Source organism: Typopeltis vanoorti, chromosome 7 (genome assembly GCF_054136105.1).
Source record: "Typopeltis vanoorti isolate ZY-2024b chromosome 7, IOZ_Tvanoo_1.0, whole genome shotgun sequence".
NCBI classification, from domain to species: Eukaryota; Metazoa; Arthropoda; class Arachnida; order Uropygi; family Thelyphonidae; genus Typopeltis; species Typopeltis vanoorti.
The window spans coordinates 116,486,461-116,505,381 of NC_143555.1; the positions used below are offsets into that span (position 1 = coordinate 116,486,461).

The window sequence follows — 18,921 nt, forward strand, 5'->3', positions numbered from 1 at the left end:
CTTTATGTTCATTAAACCGATAAAGCTATGTCCATTCAAATAATAAAATATCTTTTTTTTTTTGCCACTATTGAAGTCTCATTTAAGGACCACACAATCACAAGTTTCAAGAAACAAAGAGAAAGGGAACCTTCAAAATGATATCAGAAGAAGATGATGCCTTTCTAGTAAATCCAAAGAGACACTACAGAACAGGATGTACAATGATGTCGGAACACTTAAGAAATGCCGCCCAATAGAAGAGACTAGTAGTGAAGGCGTAAGGCAACTTGCATTCCGTCACTGATCCACAACCGGTCAAGCGTTTGTAGCCATCTCGTAGTGAGTATTTTCAGTTCTTCATACTTTTTTTTTTCCATCCTGCCGTGGAAAAAAAAAAAAAACTATTTTTATAAAAGGAAGAGTGACGTCAAAGAGATTGCGATAACATTCCAAACGCTACAAAAATAACCTCCAAAACACACGAATCACAGGCGCAAATCAGTCCACGAAGTTTTTGATAGGCCTTTATTATTATATCGCAATATAATTCCTTGAAACGCACCGCCTGGTAATCTGCCAGGACAAGTCAAAGCGGAGTGTTTATAATAGATATCTTAAACGACGAGTGATGAAGAGGGAAAGAACCAGTTGAAACAGAATCTTCTCTTGGCATCAGATAGCCTTTAACATGCTGAAATCAGGGCTTAATTTGTGGCAGAGCTCACTGAACCAGCAACCGGATACGTCTTCTCTTTGAAGTACTGCGTTTAATAAGAAAGAAAGAGAGACTTCTTTCACGGAAGTATTACGAAAGATTACTCTGTTTAATGGGCATAAATATTCTTCGTATTAAACTGAATCTTTATCTTTCCAACAGATTTCAAGTCAGAATTTTTTGACATACACACACACAAACACACAGATGAATCTATTAAAAATATATACATACAATATTTGTAACATTACCAATTTACATTCTTCATCTACCTAATTATAATAAAAGTTTGTTTTCGTATCGAATCTAGTTATCAAACAAGCAGTAGGAGAAAAATCATAACTATTTAGTATATCAATAATTATTACCAAAACATAAGCATATATTTAAACTACTAATTTAAAATAATTTCTGTAAAATAGTTTACCGTATTTACATTTATCATTCGGTGCTTCTTATATATTTATTTATTTCTATATTGTACTATGAGTAATCGCCACATATAAGGCATCTACTTGTAGCAGACGATCAACGCGGATGATTATAATTTATTTTCGAATAAATAAAGTTGCTGAATATGTAAACACGAGAACGTTAAGTGCAATTCGATCGCCATATACTGTACTGTATATAATTTCGTATTTCAATTTATGTAATCATGCGAGCGTATTTGACCGTTTTTTTTACCCCCAAAATTAATATTTTTAGCATTTAAAATAATTTGTGTCGTTTAGCATTAATGGAATGATTGTTATTATTGAAATTTATATGAAAAAAATATTTAATGAATGACTTAGAATTATTTTGAATTTAATGAAATAAAAGAATAATTTACTGTATTCATTTATTTAGCGAAATAAGTAGATATTAAATGAAATAAATTAAACATATGCTATAAAGTCAGATTTGGTTTGTGTACGTTTATAAGCTTATTAACTTACAATTCCATATTCTTCGTTTAGGACCAATTTTAAGATTAGGCAAAAAAGGTGGTATCTGTCTGATATCCGTAATTTCTAACAGCCCGCACTGGAGCTTATTTATATACATAAACTTAAGTGAAAATTTATTTTAAAAAATAGGAACATTAAATTATATAATAAAATTTTATTATAATATATAATAATATAATAACAAAAATTTCAGGGCTTTCGCCCTCAAAAAAAAAAAAAAAAACCTTTCGGATAATACGATCCTTGATATGCTTCCTGTGATTGAGTAAAATTTCCCTGTTTACGGATGACATCAGGGAAGGACACTCAACTGTTCGGCTGATGTTAGTTTTTTTATAGGACGATTTTCAAAAAGTTGGAGGAATGGACAGGGAAGCGTGATTTAAAATTTAACGTGCGTAAATAATAAAAATGTATGTAATCTTATAAGCGGGTTGTATTAAATAAAAGTTAAATGGGAAGGAAAGAGTTAACGAATATAAGGATTTAGGTATTTTAGGTAATTTAACTTTGGGAACTTTATTGGTAAAGTATTGGTAAGTATTGAGAAACAGCGCAATATTTCTGAAAATCCGAATATTTGCTCCCGTATCTCTCCAGTTTTCTCATTCATTGAAAATCCAAGAGACCAGATCTATGCAGAGAATTATTATGAAGAACTTTTATTTATTTTTGTGAACAATGAACGAACTGCGCCTTTTCTAAACAGAATTACAATTATTACTGACAGTATCTTTTGTTCATGGCTTTTTTTTTTTTTTTTTTTTTAACAAAATTAATAACGGCATATACTGTATATAGAATTCATATATACAGGCAGCCCTCGGTTTACGACGGTTCAATTTACTCCGATTCACAATAACGCCGGATGCCTGCGCGTGCTTTCTTACTGTAGTGTAGGCTGACTGAGAAACGACAAACCTAGTTTTACTGTTGAATCTACCTAATTGTTCTATTTAATTTTTTTTTTTTTTACATACATACGTATTTAAATTGATAAAGTACGTAATTACATACCATGTCTGATAAAAGAAGTGCAGAAAAGTTAGCAGAACTTGGTGTTAAGAAGGCGCGGAAATCAATCACACTTGAAAAGAAGATGGAAGTGATTCGAAGAATGGAAGATGGGCAGACACAAGCTAATGTCTGTAGAAGTATGAACTTACCTCCATCGACTGTTACTACAATTATGAAAAATGCAGATAGAATAAAACAGTCTGCGCAACTATCTACGGCAGTACTAAATGCAAAACATGTAAGTTATAGCAGGGGTAAAAGCATGGAAAAATTATTATTATTATGGGTGGATGACTTGAATCAGAAAAACATTCCTCTGACGTAAGCTGTTATAACTGAGAAACCAAAAACAATTTTTGAAGATCTTAAAAAGGGGTGGAGGCGAAGAAACATTTTTAGGAAGCAAAGGTTGGTTCATGAAATTTAAGTCTCGAAGTAAGTGCCAAAGTATCAAATTATGTGATGAGGCGGCAAGTGTTGCGGAAGAGGCTGCTTTTCCTAAAGAATTTCAAGACTGTGTAGAACAAGGAAGTTATCCTCCTGATCTCATTTTTAATGTTGATGAGACTGGGCTCTACTGGAAAAAATTGCCATCCCGCACCTTCATTTCCTGTGAAGAACGCTCCGCTCCAGGTTTTAAAGCTGCAAAAGATAGACACGCTTTTGTTAGGTGCAAATGTCTCCGGAACTTTTGAAGCTTAAACCAATGTTGGTGTACCATTCACAGACACCACGTGCCTTCAAGGGTCTAAAAGCCATGCTTCCAGTCTATTAGAAATGGAACAAGAAAGCTTGGGTTACACAACACGTTTTTATAGATTGGTACACAAATTATTTTTGTCCTATCGTGCTTCGCTTCTGTAAAGAAAATGATTTGCCAGCCAAGGCATTACTTCTCTTGGATAATGCTCCTGGACATCCTCAAAACCTTGCTGAAGTAAGAACACCATTGGATGTCAAGGTTATTTACATGTCCCAAAACACAACATCGCTTTTGCAACCGATGTATCAGGGAATTATATCAATCTTCAAAGCCAATTACCTCCATATAACATTTATAGAAATGGTAAGAGTCTTGGACACTTCAAGAAAAACTAATCAAGACTTTTGGCGGTCATTTGATATTTTGAAGGGCATTAACAACATCGAGGCAGCATGGAACGACGTGTCAGCAAAGTATTTAAAAGGAGCATGGCGAAAACTTCTTCCAGCATTTATGCACGGCTTGGAGGAATTAGAACAAGTGGAGAATGTTATTGAAGACGTTACCAAGCTTGTGAGAGGTGAGATTGGACGATATTACAGCTGAAGATGTGACAGAAGTCTTAGAGAGTCATGATAAACCGCTTTCTAATGAAGACTTAAAAGAATTAGCCGAACAATTAAGTCAACATCCAAAGGAGGAGAAAGAAAACGAGGAAGGTCCTCTGAGAGAGAGATATATATAAAAACGGCCGATTTACAGCGTATCCTTGCAAGCATAAAGACATTGACTGATGAACTCTGTGAAATGGACCACGACTGGAACGGAAAAAGGAGTGTAATTGCATCTATTCGACCTTACACTGAACTCCTTAAAGAAAGAAAAAGAAACTCTAGGCAGTTAACACTGGATACTTTTTCAAAAAAAAAAAAAAAAAATGCAGGTGATCCGAAACCAGGAACTTCAACATAGAAATATATAATATCTTTTCGAAATTTCATATTTTTTGTATATAATTTTGTTTTAACAAATATATATATATATATATATATATATATATGTATGTATTATCAAAGCTTTAAAAATAATAATGTTACACATACTTCATGTGCATATTTTTTGACTGCGCGGAACACAACTTTGTACCTCCCATTAAAATTGGGTTCTGATAACTGATGTGGCTGGATGGATATCAACCCCATGGATTCTGATCCCTTCATCTCTATGAATGATTCCTGGTTTAAAGGAAGAAAGTTTAGAGCACTTGGCAGCCCTAATTAGGGCTATGTTGAAAGATTTCAATCTGTGATCAGGGCCGCCTTTGGGCTTTCCATCTGTCTTTTTCATCGTAATCTGATGGCTCACGAATGAGTAGGTTGGGATGGAGTGTGCCTGAGCAAAGTACTTGGTTGCTATCTGAAGGAGAAACGTAGGTATGTCTGGCAAGTTTCCGCCTTGATGGAGGATAGAGTTCCTTAGAAACCACGGGGCATCGAAGATCATTCGAAGGCATTTGGTTTGGATTAATTGTAATCTTTTGATATTGCTAGGAGAGGTGTGGCTCCATGCTGGCGAACCATAAGTCAGTATGGGTCTGATGTTTGCTTTGTATATTCTTAATTTGTTTTCTGTACTGATTGCTTCTACGGTTGAGTAGAGGGTAGAGCTGAGCTATTGCTGAGTTTGCTTTGTTGCAGGCATGAGAGATGTGGGAGTTGAAGCTGAAATGGTTATCTAGCTTGATTCCCAGGTATTTTACTTCTTTTTGCCATGGGATATCAGTATTGAACATCGTGACTGCTCCATGATGGTCTGCTTTCTTCCTTGTAAATAGTATGAGGCCGTGCTTTTGTCTGCATTAACATTAATTCTCCATAACCGAAACAATTTTTCAAGATTCATTGCTGCATTTTATAGTCGTTGTGTGGCCAGGTATGGTCTGAGCGACCTGGTCAGTAATGCCATGTCATCCGCATAAAATTCCATGGTTGTTGATGTCGTGCTTGGGACGTCTGACATAAAAATATTAAAGAGCAGCAGCGATAATAGGGAGCCTTGCGGGACACCTGCTGTGATACTTCTTGTAGCTGATCTGAGCCCACGGAGTTTCACTTGAAATTTTCGGTCTTTTAGGTAAGAGTCTATGATTTGGATGAGGTTTAGTGAGTATTTTGCAGTAAGTAGTTTGTAGATGAGGCCTTTGTGCTACACTTTATCGAAGGCCTTCGCCACATCCAGGAAGATTGCACCTGTATGCTGTCGCCAATTAAATCCGATAGTTATGTATTCTATAAGTCTGTGGATTTGTTGAGTTGTGCAGTGACCAGTTCGAAAACCAAATTGTTCTTTTGGAATTAGATCTAGATTGTCCGTTTCGTTTTATAGGCGTTTTAGTATTACTTTTTCAGCTATTTTCCCTAGGCTTGACAAGAGGCTGATAGGTCTGTAATTCTGGGGGAACTGAGGCGCCTTCCCTGGTTTGTGGATAAGGATTACATCTGCCTGCTTCCAGCGAGTGAGTGGGGAAGTAGTTGAGTCTTAGCATCGCATTGATGATAGCCACTAGATGCATTATTGTTTTGTGAGGGAGTGCTTTTATCATTTTGTTTGAAATCTGATCAGGACTTGGTACTTTTCTGTTATTGAGGTTCTTGATGATTTGGTATATTTCATTTGGCATGGTATAGCTGTATAGCTTGTGTTGTCACGGGTGGTGGAACGATGAAGTGCATATCGTACTTGCCTGTGGATTTTTTCAATGAAGCGTAAGTCCGCATGAATGTAGTTTGGTTGAAATTGCAGTTGAAATTGGATTTGTTTTGTTAAAGGCTGTTAACATCTCTCCTAGAGTAGTAGCTAGGATTGCTGCGAAGGTTTGGTTGCAAGATGCCAGTTTGCTATTAGCAGAGACCGCAGATGCATATGATTTCTCGGGAGTAACGACCCGCGTTCTGATTTCTGGTGTAGTTTGCTTCTGATTGGGCAGGGGTAGTGCCTCTCTAGCCTTCTGCAGGTTGGATGGGTAGAGTGAACATCCCTTGAAGTTTGCTGGGTGTGGGCCGCCACAGTTCTCACACTTAGCAGGTGTGGTTCGTGGTTTGACGCAAGTGTGCGAGGGATGGTTGTCACCGCACTTGACACACTTGTAATTCGCTTTACATAGTTTTTGTGCATGCCCATACTTTTGGCAGCGATTGACCAGCTGAAACCTTTCTTCTGAGAGGCTCGGTCTTGATGACTAAGCTGAAAACTATTTTAAGGTCGTAAATTTCTCTATGGCCTTTACTTATCTCGACCAAGACCAGAGGCATAGGGCGCTTGTCTGCTCGGTACATGCGCGATATCTTAATCGACTCTAGGCCTTGTGATCTGAGGTCAGTAGCTATTTCTTCAGCTGGTATGGTCTCAGCCAGCCCTCTAATTATCACCTTTAAATATTTTTTCGCTTTTAAGCTGAAATGTGTGATATGGGACTTTCAGTTCATCCATAAGTCTGGTCAGCTGGCGGTAGTCTGAAGTTCCTTCAGGTTGAATCCGGATTCCTTCATCTGTATTCTTGGCTGATGTAAATTTGATGTTTGCGTTCTTCATCGTCGCTGTAATTAAAGACCATTTTTCTTTTGTTCTTAAAATTACTGGTGGAATCCTCTCTTTGGGTTGTGCCCTGGAGTCGGTCTCTATTCTTTCATCAGGTTGTGCTGCTAAGTCCATTGGAGTTGTTCTTTCCAAGGATTGGTGTATTATTTCAGGATCTGCTTCTGGCGAACCCTTCTTACGCTTCTTTCTGCTGACAACCTGATAGTCTGTAGAGTTATCTGAGTCCACTTGGGGCTGGTCGTTAGCCGGTGACATAATCTCTCTGGTGTTATCTTGAGAAGTACTGGGGAGAGGGTCAGGGGATTGACAGTCCTCTGTTTCAACCTCTTCTGTTTGGTGGATTGCCACCTTTCATGGCCATTTCCTTTGTAGTAGGCCTCCTACATGTTTGAAGATTGCCAATAGCTGCTTAAAATCGAGCTCATCGTATGGAGAGTCCATAGTTTGGTCTGGGAAAATAGCGTTTTCGGGTTTCCCGAGTAATCCTGTAGACTGAGTCTACTAGCTAATCCCATAGACAGCTTAGAGTAAGCGTCTACCAGCAAAAAGTTAGTTTGTTATAGGTGACTATCCTAAAAACAAGGAAAAAGGAGTTTCGGGAACTTACTTGGACACAGTGCAAAGACCTACCTCCCTAAAATAATATATACCATTCGTCCACCACTGGTCCTCATTGCGGGTGGGGCCTGCCGGCCATTATACCTCTGCATATTTCATAGAGGGGGGAGGGGATAGTAGGTCTCGAACTGTGTTAGTTCCAGTGCAATGTGAACTTCCCGAAAAACCTTATATAAAATTCAACTAGGCAGAGTCTAAAGGAATACGTCCGATCACAATGACGGCAAAAACTCCCAAAATTGGGTTCGTTTTACGCCGATGCGTTTTATGCCCGTTTTTTCAGGAACGGAAGTGAGGCGTAAACCGAGAGCTGCCTGTATTATGTACATAGCCTTTTCCACTATGATGCATCAGACAAATATTACATCAATTATTATTATTATTATTATTTTGCTAATTTTTCAGTCCATGTACTATTTCTTTGTTTACAAAGTATTTGTAATATGATTATTTTAACTTCTCTTTTTTTGTTATTGTTTTGTTTAAGAAACTGTTCTTATCTTCACAGTTTAAAAAAAAATGTCAATTCAATGCAACAGACGAACTATAACTCCAAGTGGCACGTGTCAGCATACGAACGACAACGTATACTGCTAATATCATATATAGCAATTAGGTATGCTTGTTTATCCCCAATCCAGTTTATGTTATTATTATTTAATTTGAAGGAATGTCTACCCATAAAATTTCTGACTTTAAATTTTGGAGCTTCTGATTTGAAAGTTTCTGTCTTTCTGTTAACACTTTCATTGCCAAGCTGAAAATTGGAATTTCGTGTGGTGGCCAAATTTTTTATATATTTTTTATTTAGTTAGCGACGTCCACGCGATAACGCGTGATCGGCCGTTTGGTGATAACTCGCCAAACGGCTGATCGGCAATGAACATGTTAAATAAGATTAACATTTATTAGATATAGAGGACAGAACTACTAAAGTACACATACCGGCCGCTGATTTAGAAACATTTATGCATATGTACGTAAACATCACTTACGTAGCGTATATGCAAAATACTTTGGTCACACGTGCGTCTCCTAGTGTTCATCACGATGTGAAGAACAAAGGATCTTTCGGAATTCGATAAAGTATTTATCGAATTCCTTTTTTTTTTTTTTTTTCCTTCAGCCAGACGCGCACCCACGTTTGTGATTGGCTTCTCAAAAGTGTGAGATCCCGGGTGTTTAATCAGTGGAAAATAATCCGAATTGTCTATCTAAGAGGCATAACTGTGGTCCTAAGACAATCCGTCAGGAACGAGATCGCCATCGTCTGTGCGCAGCAATTGACCGAAGCATTTAATGAAGGCTGTTCCCGACCCATATCTTACGGAACTACACAGTAAATTGAAGAGGGTCGGTATGAGCAGTCGCATGCCTATACGGAAACCACTGATTTTAGAAAAGTTTCTAATTCAATGGCCGGTACGTGTAGTACATTTCCGATTACAAGTGCCAAATAGGTGACACTATGAAGTGTCAGCTGTTAGGCACTTTTAATCTGTGAAGATATAATAACGATTATTAAAAAATAAATTATTAAGGGACTGGAAAGTACTATGCATCACAGTTTTGAAACTTTAAACTATTAAAAAAAGAACCATGAAATTTAGAGTATCCGTGTATCAGTTCAGTATATTTGCCAGCCTGGTTGGCCGAGTGGCTAGAGTATCCGCTTTCCAATCAACAGGTCGCGAGTCTTGCCATGGTCGTGGATGTTTGTGATTGGCTTAAGGGGGAGATAAACCTCATCGTCCAGTGGGAGACCACCTCCCCGCTTATTGGAGGCCTGAAGTGGTTTGAAAAAGTTCCATGTTGCTGTCTAGAGCATGGTTTCCGGACTAAGCAGAAATAAAACACACACACACGTGTGTGTGTGTTTTATTTCTGCATATATATATCATATGTATATAATATATCATGGGAACTACATAAGAAATCATGTACAAAATTTTACCAGTTTCCTTTTTAATCGTTCTTTATGAGAAAACTTATCTGAGCATCCCATCTCTTGAACCACGTGACAGTTTGAATTTTCATGGTCACGGATCTTTATCAAAATAGAAAACTTCTATTCACTTTTGGTCTTCAAATAAATTGAACAATTTAGACAGACTGAAGTTTATGCATATTTATTCGAAGACATTTTGTACACCCGTATACACAAAAGAGAAGTAATGGTGCAGTTATCTATCGCACTCTTTCCCCGATGCCTCTAAATCATTGATAGCTAGGGGCTCAGCTTTTGTTGACGGCTAAGGTTGGAAAAACGCCGCCCCGATTTCTCAAGTAGGGACTAAAAGAGTTCCACCTACTCCCTTTGAGCAATAAAAAGGCGTTAGAGTATTTATTTATTTTATCATGACATGCCTTAGTGGTGTCCATTTATAAAAGGCAACCGCCCGTTCACTGCACATTTATCAACGAACTGCTACTAACCTCGCACGTTACTTTGAGACGAAGGCTCAAAATCATTGGTTCATTTTATTCAATCAAAGGTTCGTTTCAATATTTAAATCGCATCTGCTGTTTAACCTCCCACAACAAGTAGAGACATTGGTTTGCGAGCGCGTGGTCACTTGCAGCTAGAATATCCCATAAATTAGTTTAATGGCGTTTATATTGAGCTTGTAACCTTCTGCTTAAAGACGAATGACTCAGCTCGGACACCTACATGAAACTCCGATTGCAAAAGGTATAGATGTAAACCTCGGGGGAAACCTTAGAAGGCATTTGACACATAACGTCAGAAGACAGGTTCTTATTACCCCCCCCCTCCCAGCTTTTCCTCACCATATAATTATTTTCGAATCTCTAGCCAACTATTATCAAAACAAGCCGATATTTTTTATATGAAAAAAAAAAGGGTTCCCGCATGCTCTAATTTCTGATTAATTGCTAATGATGAGGTAGACTGTTTAGGAATTAATCAGAATTATTAGATTAATGGGATAATTAATGATTTCGAAAAGCTTATTTTGCTGATGATTTTAAATTGTGTCCGAGGTGTGATTTTTTTTTTTTTTCATTTAATGAACGGGATAAAAATTGTGATGAATCAATGGTTTTAACACCTTTAAAAAAGTTTAATCTCCTTCACTTTTTTTTTGAATATATAAACACATAGAACACCCTGCAATCTAATTTTTTGTGATGATGCCAAACGATAACACAAATAAACATATTACAAACAATTTCTTTAACCTTATTAAAAAATAAAATAATTCGTATTTAAATTATACTCATAAAGTTTCAATTTATCGCTGAAATTTTTAACAATACAGATCTTTCTATTTTCTAGATGGCGCTCTTGTTGTGTTTCTTAAATCAGAGAGAACTTGCTATTTTTTTAAAGAAAATAAAATAAAGAAGCCATAGAATTTTACTTCGAAATAAATATTTTGAAATACAGTATTTTAAAAATAAACATTAAACAATTAAAGTGTGAATAAGTTGTAAACGAATAAAAGTTTAACAATCAGCTTTTGGCAATGTTTTAAAATCTATTTTAATATTTTAGTGTTTTTAAGCACGTTTACGAGTAAAAATATATGAAGAAACGAGGATGTGAAGTTTTCATTGTGCCGTATTTAAATACACTACGTATAAATACAGCAAATTGTTCACGTACTCAAACTGCTACTCTAGTGTAAACATCGGAGATCTTAACTTGCTTTTGTTTACATCAACGTTTCTTAACCTGAGAGGAGTGGGGGGAAGAAACCTTGAGGATCTGTAAGTGCTTAACGATATCTCCGCGGGTTATATCTTACAAAGTTCAATAAAAGTATTAAAATAATATTTCTATATTCACGTCTATTTTAGAAGATTCTCAAATAATAGCTTTACATTCGTTTTATACACATAAGAACCCCTGAAGAGGGAATTTTTTTTAGTATATCATTCAGATGTTATTTAAACATCAATTGGCTTAATAGTTTCTGGGGGGGGGGATTTTCATGTAGGAGTTTAACAACTGTTGGTTTTAAACGGTTTTGATTTGCATTTAGACTTAAATTTCTGATTTTTCTCTTAACCTGGAACGAATTTTTTGAAAACATTTTGAAAATGTTATTAATAAACTTATTTTCAAAATTCTGACGTCAATTACCATGAAATATCTTGAACAAAATTTTAGCACGAAAGGCGCAGAGTATTTATAGCTTCAATTCGAGTTGACTTGCATTTTTATTTCAGTCTCTCCGTTAACTTGACTGTAACTTTTTTTTATAATTTCTTTTCCTACGTCAAACTCTTGAGCGTTCACTTCAGGTCGTCACTTAATGTCTAAAAATATCTCTTGAAAGAAGATTTACTTCAAAAGTGAGAGAGAGAGAGACTGTGTGGAGGTGGGAGAGATCATTCACTGCATTCAAAACAGTTTCGAAGCTTACTGACCACGGAGTCCTTAATTAAAAATACGCTATTGGCACTTAATATTTCAGGAAGTACAGAAAGAATTAATAATATCCTAAACTAGGACAAAAGTAAAATATAAGAATAAAACCACAGTCTGAAAATTTCTAGCTTATGCTCATTTGATTTCGACGACATGGCCTTAAAAAAAAGTACCGATCACTGATAAAAAAAAATAAAATAAAATAAACGTCACATACTTAAATATCTAAACTAAAAAAATCACTTTTTAAAAACATTATCAATTAATATTTCTTAATACTTGTTATTAGACGAAAACATAAACTATCTGGTTAGTTTAATCCCTTATAACTCAGTAGTCACGTAATTCAGTGTAATTTTATTTTTTGAAGTACTCAGGAAATTCACTTGCATTCATATGTTGAGTATTCCAGAAATGAAACTATAAAAAAGTGCAGCAACCTCTAATGTAACTACTCTTTGATTCTTGGAAATATCCTGCCAACACACTATTGTGCCTCCCTTCAACTTAATGCATATGTCTAGTTCTTTAAACACTTATCTCTCAAAACAGGTACACTAGCCTCATAGATTTAGCTGCTTCAGTTGTAATTCTAACAACCCAATCGTTTAAACATCACTTTTTTTTTCACAAGCTTAAATATAACTGATTTTAGACGAAAGGAATTTGCCATTCAGCATACAAATAAATAGGCCATGTAATGCAGTACATATTATCATCATTCAGGCTCCTAGTTTTCGCTGTAGCTAACACTAACCATTATCCATATCTATTATAGTTATAATAGATATATTATATCACAGTATCTGTTATAGCTCTCCATGAGTTCATTTACTAGCAATGTCCACACAATTGGCGTATCATTCCTTCTTTAAGGAGTAATCTAGTCCTCACCTTCTTGCTGACTACAATTTACTCAAACATTTCTTCGGCATCTAATCCAAAAAATTCCTTTGTTAACTTATGTTTTTTATCATATCCCCTCTTTTCTGCATATCAACATGTTTTCAGGATACAAACCTTCAATCAGTCTTCATAGCGAGTGTTCCAAAAACTTCTTACCTTCCTCTGTATCTTCTTCAAGAAATTCATCCTCAAGAAATACAAGCGGCCCTCATCCAAGAAATCCAATCTATTTAATCCACTTTTGCAAAAAAAAAACTCCCTCTCCACCATCATTCTCAAATTTCTAACCTCATCAATTTGTTACAGTGCATAAAGGTTATAATCTCAACTCAAAATGCATCACCTTACACTTTTCGACATTAAAATGGTAATTTCCATCCCCGCATAATATCAACACATTCAAATCCTCCTTAGGATTTTTATGTCACCTTCATTTAGTATTGATCTAAGTTTGGTATCATCATCAAACAACTGCATATGCTTCCCCAAATCATTCCAAATATCATTAACGTACAAAGCAAACCAGTGTGATTGAAGCATTGAGCCTTGTGGGATATCATGGTTACATGCCTTCTCCTAGATTCTGCTTCACTAGATAGTTATCTCTGATGGCTGGCTCTTAATTTCCATCTTATTCATGTCATAAGATTCGGATCTATCTGCACCTTTTTATGTAATAATAGATTTGAAGAGTGAAGTAATATTATATTGTAGCCATTTCTTTTAATTGATTCAACTGTCACTTTCTCATATTTTTGTTCTATTGGTTTTTATCTAACCAAACAGCCAAACTGACTCTTATCGGTAGGTGGCTTTATCATTAGCAATAATACCCCCCCCCCTCTGTGTATTATGTTCTTTTGCCTCCTTGAAAATACAGCCAATGCTGTCACCTTTCTCCTTTCCCTTCAACCAACTCGAAATGACCAATGCCAAAAAGTTCTCCACTTATTTCGGACTCTTCTGGTATATTACTAAAAGTGCGGACCATCATTTTCAAATATGTCCTTTGTCCATCAAAATCATCCTACGTTCACAAACTACACAGTTCCACGATCCACAGCTGGATCGAAGCAACTTATGCATCGATCCAGCTGCTCCCATGGTCATCTTAATTCCCCAGTTTATCCCTATCAATATAGCAACAACAGACGTGCAAACTTCCATCGCTCCGTGATTATAAAATAAGCCATGTCGTATTGTATCTAATATTTAGGGCAAAAAAGTACAACAAAATTATGCTTATAACAGCAGCCCAATACATATTTTGCCCTATAAATGTTTTATATACACTTATATATGCAACCCTATAAATAGTTATATACAATTCAAATACTGGATGGTAAAACTGATAATTCAATATTTGTCAGGTATGCGTTCATTAACTGTTAAACCATGCTACTTTAATTTACGTGTATATAAACGCATGCTGAAGAATACTGTGCCAACGAATGTTATTCAATTCAAAAAAGCGAAAAAATGTGCATGAAAGGTTAATAATATATCGCATTTCTTACATTGTATCTACCTACGAAAAATCACTTGTGATTACAGCCGTTCATAATGTTTAAACTGTTTTTAAAGCAAATGCAACAAGAAAAACTTTTTTTTTTCTTTTAACTCTTCGGCTAGTCGCGAGACATGGTTAGTTGCAGAAGTACTTTAGCAGAGCTGACAAGTACAGAATCGAATTACTACCATCTAATAATAAACTAGCGAACTCAAAGTGACAGCAGCAGGTGTGCCAAAAAAGAACTACTAGTAAAAACATATATGAATTATTTTTTTGTAAATTTCGTTTTTGATCTTCAAAAAAAAAAAAATGCATACGCTAGCGCCACTAAATGGTACTAATAAATAAGCACAAGCAGACGATAATTCAGCAGATGAACAATAAATTAAGGTTGCTTTACTATAAGTTCGTAGAAATGTAAACATTATTATTATTATTAAACGTTATATATATATATATATAATTTTTTTAAGAATAAATATTTAATGACTTTAAACCGAGATAAAATATTAAGTTTTAATGAGAATCATACAACTAGTTTCAGCCTTTTACAGCCTTCTTCAGGTATCCACTAAATGTAGAACATAATAATAAAAATTGAAGTTACAAAAAACTGAGAATTACAGGCAAAAAATGCAACACATAATTGACACAAAAACGTTGTATTTTTCAAGTTGTTCTATCTAACGCGCTATTGTTCGTTGCATGCGTGCTTGCGAGCTCTCGTGAACGCCAGTATATTGAACAGCTGCAGCATGGCTATCGGGGATGTTGTAACTCAAATTGCTGTTCAAATGTTCAGGATTAAGGAGGATTTCACGATTTTCCTCTCAAACTCATCACTGCAACGAAAAATGTTTTCGGATTTATCCCAGCAAACCAAAGTTTTTTACCAGTTTTTTTTTTTGTAACTTCAATTTTTATTATTATGTTCTACATTTAGTGGATACCTGAAGAAGGCTGAAACTAGTTGTATCATTTTCATTAAAACTTAATATTTTATCTCGGTTTAAAGTCATTAAATATTTATTCTTTAAAATATACCATTATAACCGAGTAGAAGCTCAGGAATACACACACACACACACACACACACACACACACACACACACACACACACACACATATATATATATATATATAGAGAGAGAGAGTTGTAATAAAAATATGAAAACTTGTGCGTATGCATATATGAAGTATTCGACACAATAAAAATCACGTGTTCTTAATGTAGAAATTAAATTCCAGTATATAATTCATTATATAAATTATATACTTGAGTTAGCTACAGCAAGATAATATTAAAGATAGGAAAGCTGACATCTATGTATGCGGCATCACTTTCAGACTAACAGGTCGGGGTTACCGACTCAGTTTCCTTGTTTGGTTTGCTCTACCGTTGCTAAATGAGACTAGCACTCAGAGCCTGTTTGGCTCTCAACCTCGTTCGTGGTATGTCAACACAGTAGTCTTTCAACTTAGTGGGTTTTTTTTTTTAATTTCTCTTTCTCTCTCTCTTAACTTTTACCAATAATATCATACATGCTAAATAATGCCTTATCTGTCTTATCGTCTGCTCAAACTTTCATAAAGTGGGTCACATCATTTTAAATTATCATTTGAGAATATTGCAGTATAACAAAGAAACACTTACTGGCTTTTCTTCGTTGTTCGGTCTTGCCAGACTTGAACACACCTAGCCAAACATCCTTGTTCTTCAAGGTATTTTTGCGTAAGTGGACCGACCCTTTCTACCTTCTCTCGTTCCGCACCACACACAGCGCCATCTTAGGTTCCGAAAACACTTTTTCCGTTGAACTAAAAACTACAGACAGACCACCACCACCACACGCGCTAGCGGTTACTCTCGCGTCTAACGGCTTCGTAAACAGAGGGCACATGGTGCGTCCTCATCGGTATACACGTGATTCTCGTCTGCCCACGTTTTATACAGGATAAAATCTGTTGCGTCTAGACTGTGCCGATGAGGCGGGAAACATTTAATGTTAGTTGCGTGCGGTTCTATTTCGAAGAAAAATTGGTTGAGGTATACTCGCGTAAGGGGCTGACTTTATATACATAATATTTATTTATTTATTTTTCGTTATCATAGACATCACCTGTCCCACCTATAGTTCCAGGATCAACGCCCTACAAAAAGAAATGCATAATTTATTTTTGCTCCAGGTGACAGTTTATCATGGTTCAATATTCTGCACTAGTTCGCAGATAAGCAGAAGGTTAGGCAGAATTAAGAAGCATATTTACATTAGATTTGGATATCAGCAGATTATACTTTTTCCCTCTTTTTTATTTAAGAAAAGTTGTTCCGATATAACTGCTTTTTTTTTTTTTCTCTGCTAATGATTGTTTAGAGCTCGCCACCTGCAAAGTTTCATAAGACTGGAGTCTTAAAAACGAATTAAGGTTCATTAATTGTAGTGGAACCTTAATATTTAAAGATTCGCCAATGGTAATGGAGTCTTAATTTTTAAAGACCTGTTAATGGTAGTACAGCCTTAAAATGAATTAATTACGAGCACTTCCGTGTTGTGGTTACGTTTGCGCAAGCCTAGAATCGTAAGCATATTCCTGATGTCAAAGTTATAGAGATAATAAAGTAGCTTTGCTTTAAGATTTTGTGTTTAAAGAATAAGTTTGTGTGTAATTCTGTTGATTTTGAGTCAAGTGTCAAAAACATAAATATTCAGAAAGAAGAAATGATGGCTATTTTTTTCCTTTTTTTTTAAGGTTATATTCCTTTAGTGTTTTTCATATGCACAATCCAGATATGATTTTGGTTAACCGGTGCCGGACCTTTTCAACTGTTTCATTTCCATGGAACCAACAGTTCGTGTTATCAAGTTGTCTTGCTATCAAGGCCTTGAGAAGTAAAAGAGTACCCCTCCTTATTCCTATAAAGTAGTGTTCTCTTCAACATTGTAATTAACCGACGTGATGTCTTTATCACCCAGGAAATGTGGCCTCTAGACTTTAATTCTGTCCACTATTACCTTAAGTCTCTAGCTCAGTGGTTCTTAACCTTTTCGAAGTCATAAAACTAACAATAAAAATATGCATGGACTTGCCTCTTATAAAAATGGAACTTATTTTAATGCGATACTTGAGCTTGTCGGCTTTTGCAGATTTCAGCAATATCAGGTCTAATATATAGCTACCCTCATCTCTTTTCCATATTAGTAAGACTTTTACGCTTTTTAGTTTTTATATTGGTTAATATTGAGAAACCGAGCTCACCTCAAATATGATGTTGAAAACTGTAACAAAATTTTCAGTGCCCTTGTGGAGAGAGTTGGGTATTCGGCTTGGACAAAAATCCAAAATTCCTCAAGAGTTATTTCAGAAAATTTCATTTTTAGAGTACGATCCGTTGACAAGTCAACTAATTGTTCTTTTTCCTGTAACGAAAATTCACAACTCGATGTATTAACTGTGCCAAATGGATTTTGTATCCAGTCATAATTGTATGTATTTAAGGAAGGAAAGTAACTTGAAATCTTTTTCTTCCAATATTGTTAAATGTTCTATTAAAACGGAAATAATTCCCTCGGCATTTTTATTACGGATCGAAGGAAACATATCTATTGTATTTTTTTTCGGATATGCGGTTTTTCCAAAGAGATAATACTTTTTTTTTTCTGAAAAGCTGACAATTTGTCAGTGGATATTAAAATATTTTCATTTTTCCTTTGGATACTTGTATTAACGCTATTTAAGTAATTAAAAATATCCACTAAGTATGCCATTTTAGCACACCAAATATCATTTTGAAAACATTTTACAAAAGCATCTGTACCTTCATTTTGAAAAAAGGCCAATAATTCATTCTGAAGTTCTAATATTCAGAATAGCACTTTACCCCTGGATAACCATCTTATCTCCGTGTGCAAAAGCAAAGATTCGTACTTGGCTTCCATAAATATGCAAAGTTTTTTAAGAAGGCATGCTTTTAAAGGTCTTGACTTCATGTAATTTACCATATTTACAACTTGGTCTGGTACAGGTTTTAATATTGCCGGTAATGTTTTTGAAACTAGGGATTCTCTGTGCAAAAAACAGTGCGTAGATATAATATTTGGATTTATTTTCTTTGCAAGAGTAACAAATCCTACCATTGACCTATAAACGATATTCTATTGGTTTAGAAATCAACGCGCATAGCAGTCTTCAGTTGTTAGGATCAGAGTAGTCAATTACACTCAGAACTGTGTCATGTGACATCTTTCACCGGCGGAACACTTGTAACCAGTTCGCAGAACACAAGTTTCCGGAGAACACCGGTTAAGAACCACTGCTATAGCTTCACGAACCAGGATTAATATAATACTCATTCTGCAATATCTTCACCCAAAAATGCATAACATTGCAGTTAGCAGCATTAACATTTGCCTGCAGGTCAGTCCGCAAGGATTCTTTATTAGAAATGTATCCAGAGATCCTCCCCAATTTCAAACACAAGTTAAACAAAAGTGATCAAGTACAGAATCAGTGGTACTTCAG

At 35.6% G+C, this 18,921-nt stretch overlaps 1 protein-coding gene across 3 annotated transcripts in view; it reads right to left on the minus strand.

Moving 5' to 3' along the window:
• The window catches only part of LOC150104990 (uncharacterized), a 231,805-nt gene extending 215,540 nt beyond the window's left edge, over nucleotides 1-16,265 (minus strand). Inside the window, exon 1 of one of the 3 annotated variants that reach the window (XM_090395446.1) lies at nucleotides 16,055-16,265. The gene's annotated coding sequence lies outside the window, so the exon portion shown is untranslated. Of the gene's footprint in view, nucleotides 1-1,133; nucleotides 1,204-14,932; nucleotides 15,015-16,054 lie in introns of those variants that run through there. The other 2 variants (XM_090395450.1, XM_090395449.1) reach the window with 2 other exon arrangements.
• Nucleotides 16,266-18,921: the final 2,656 nt, after the last annotated feature.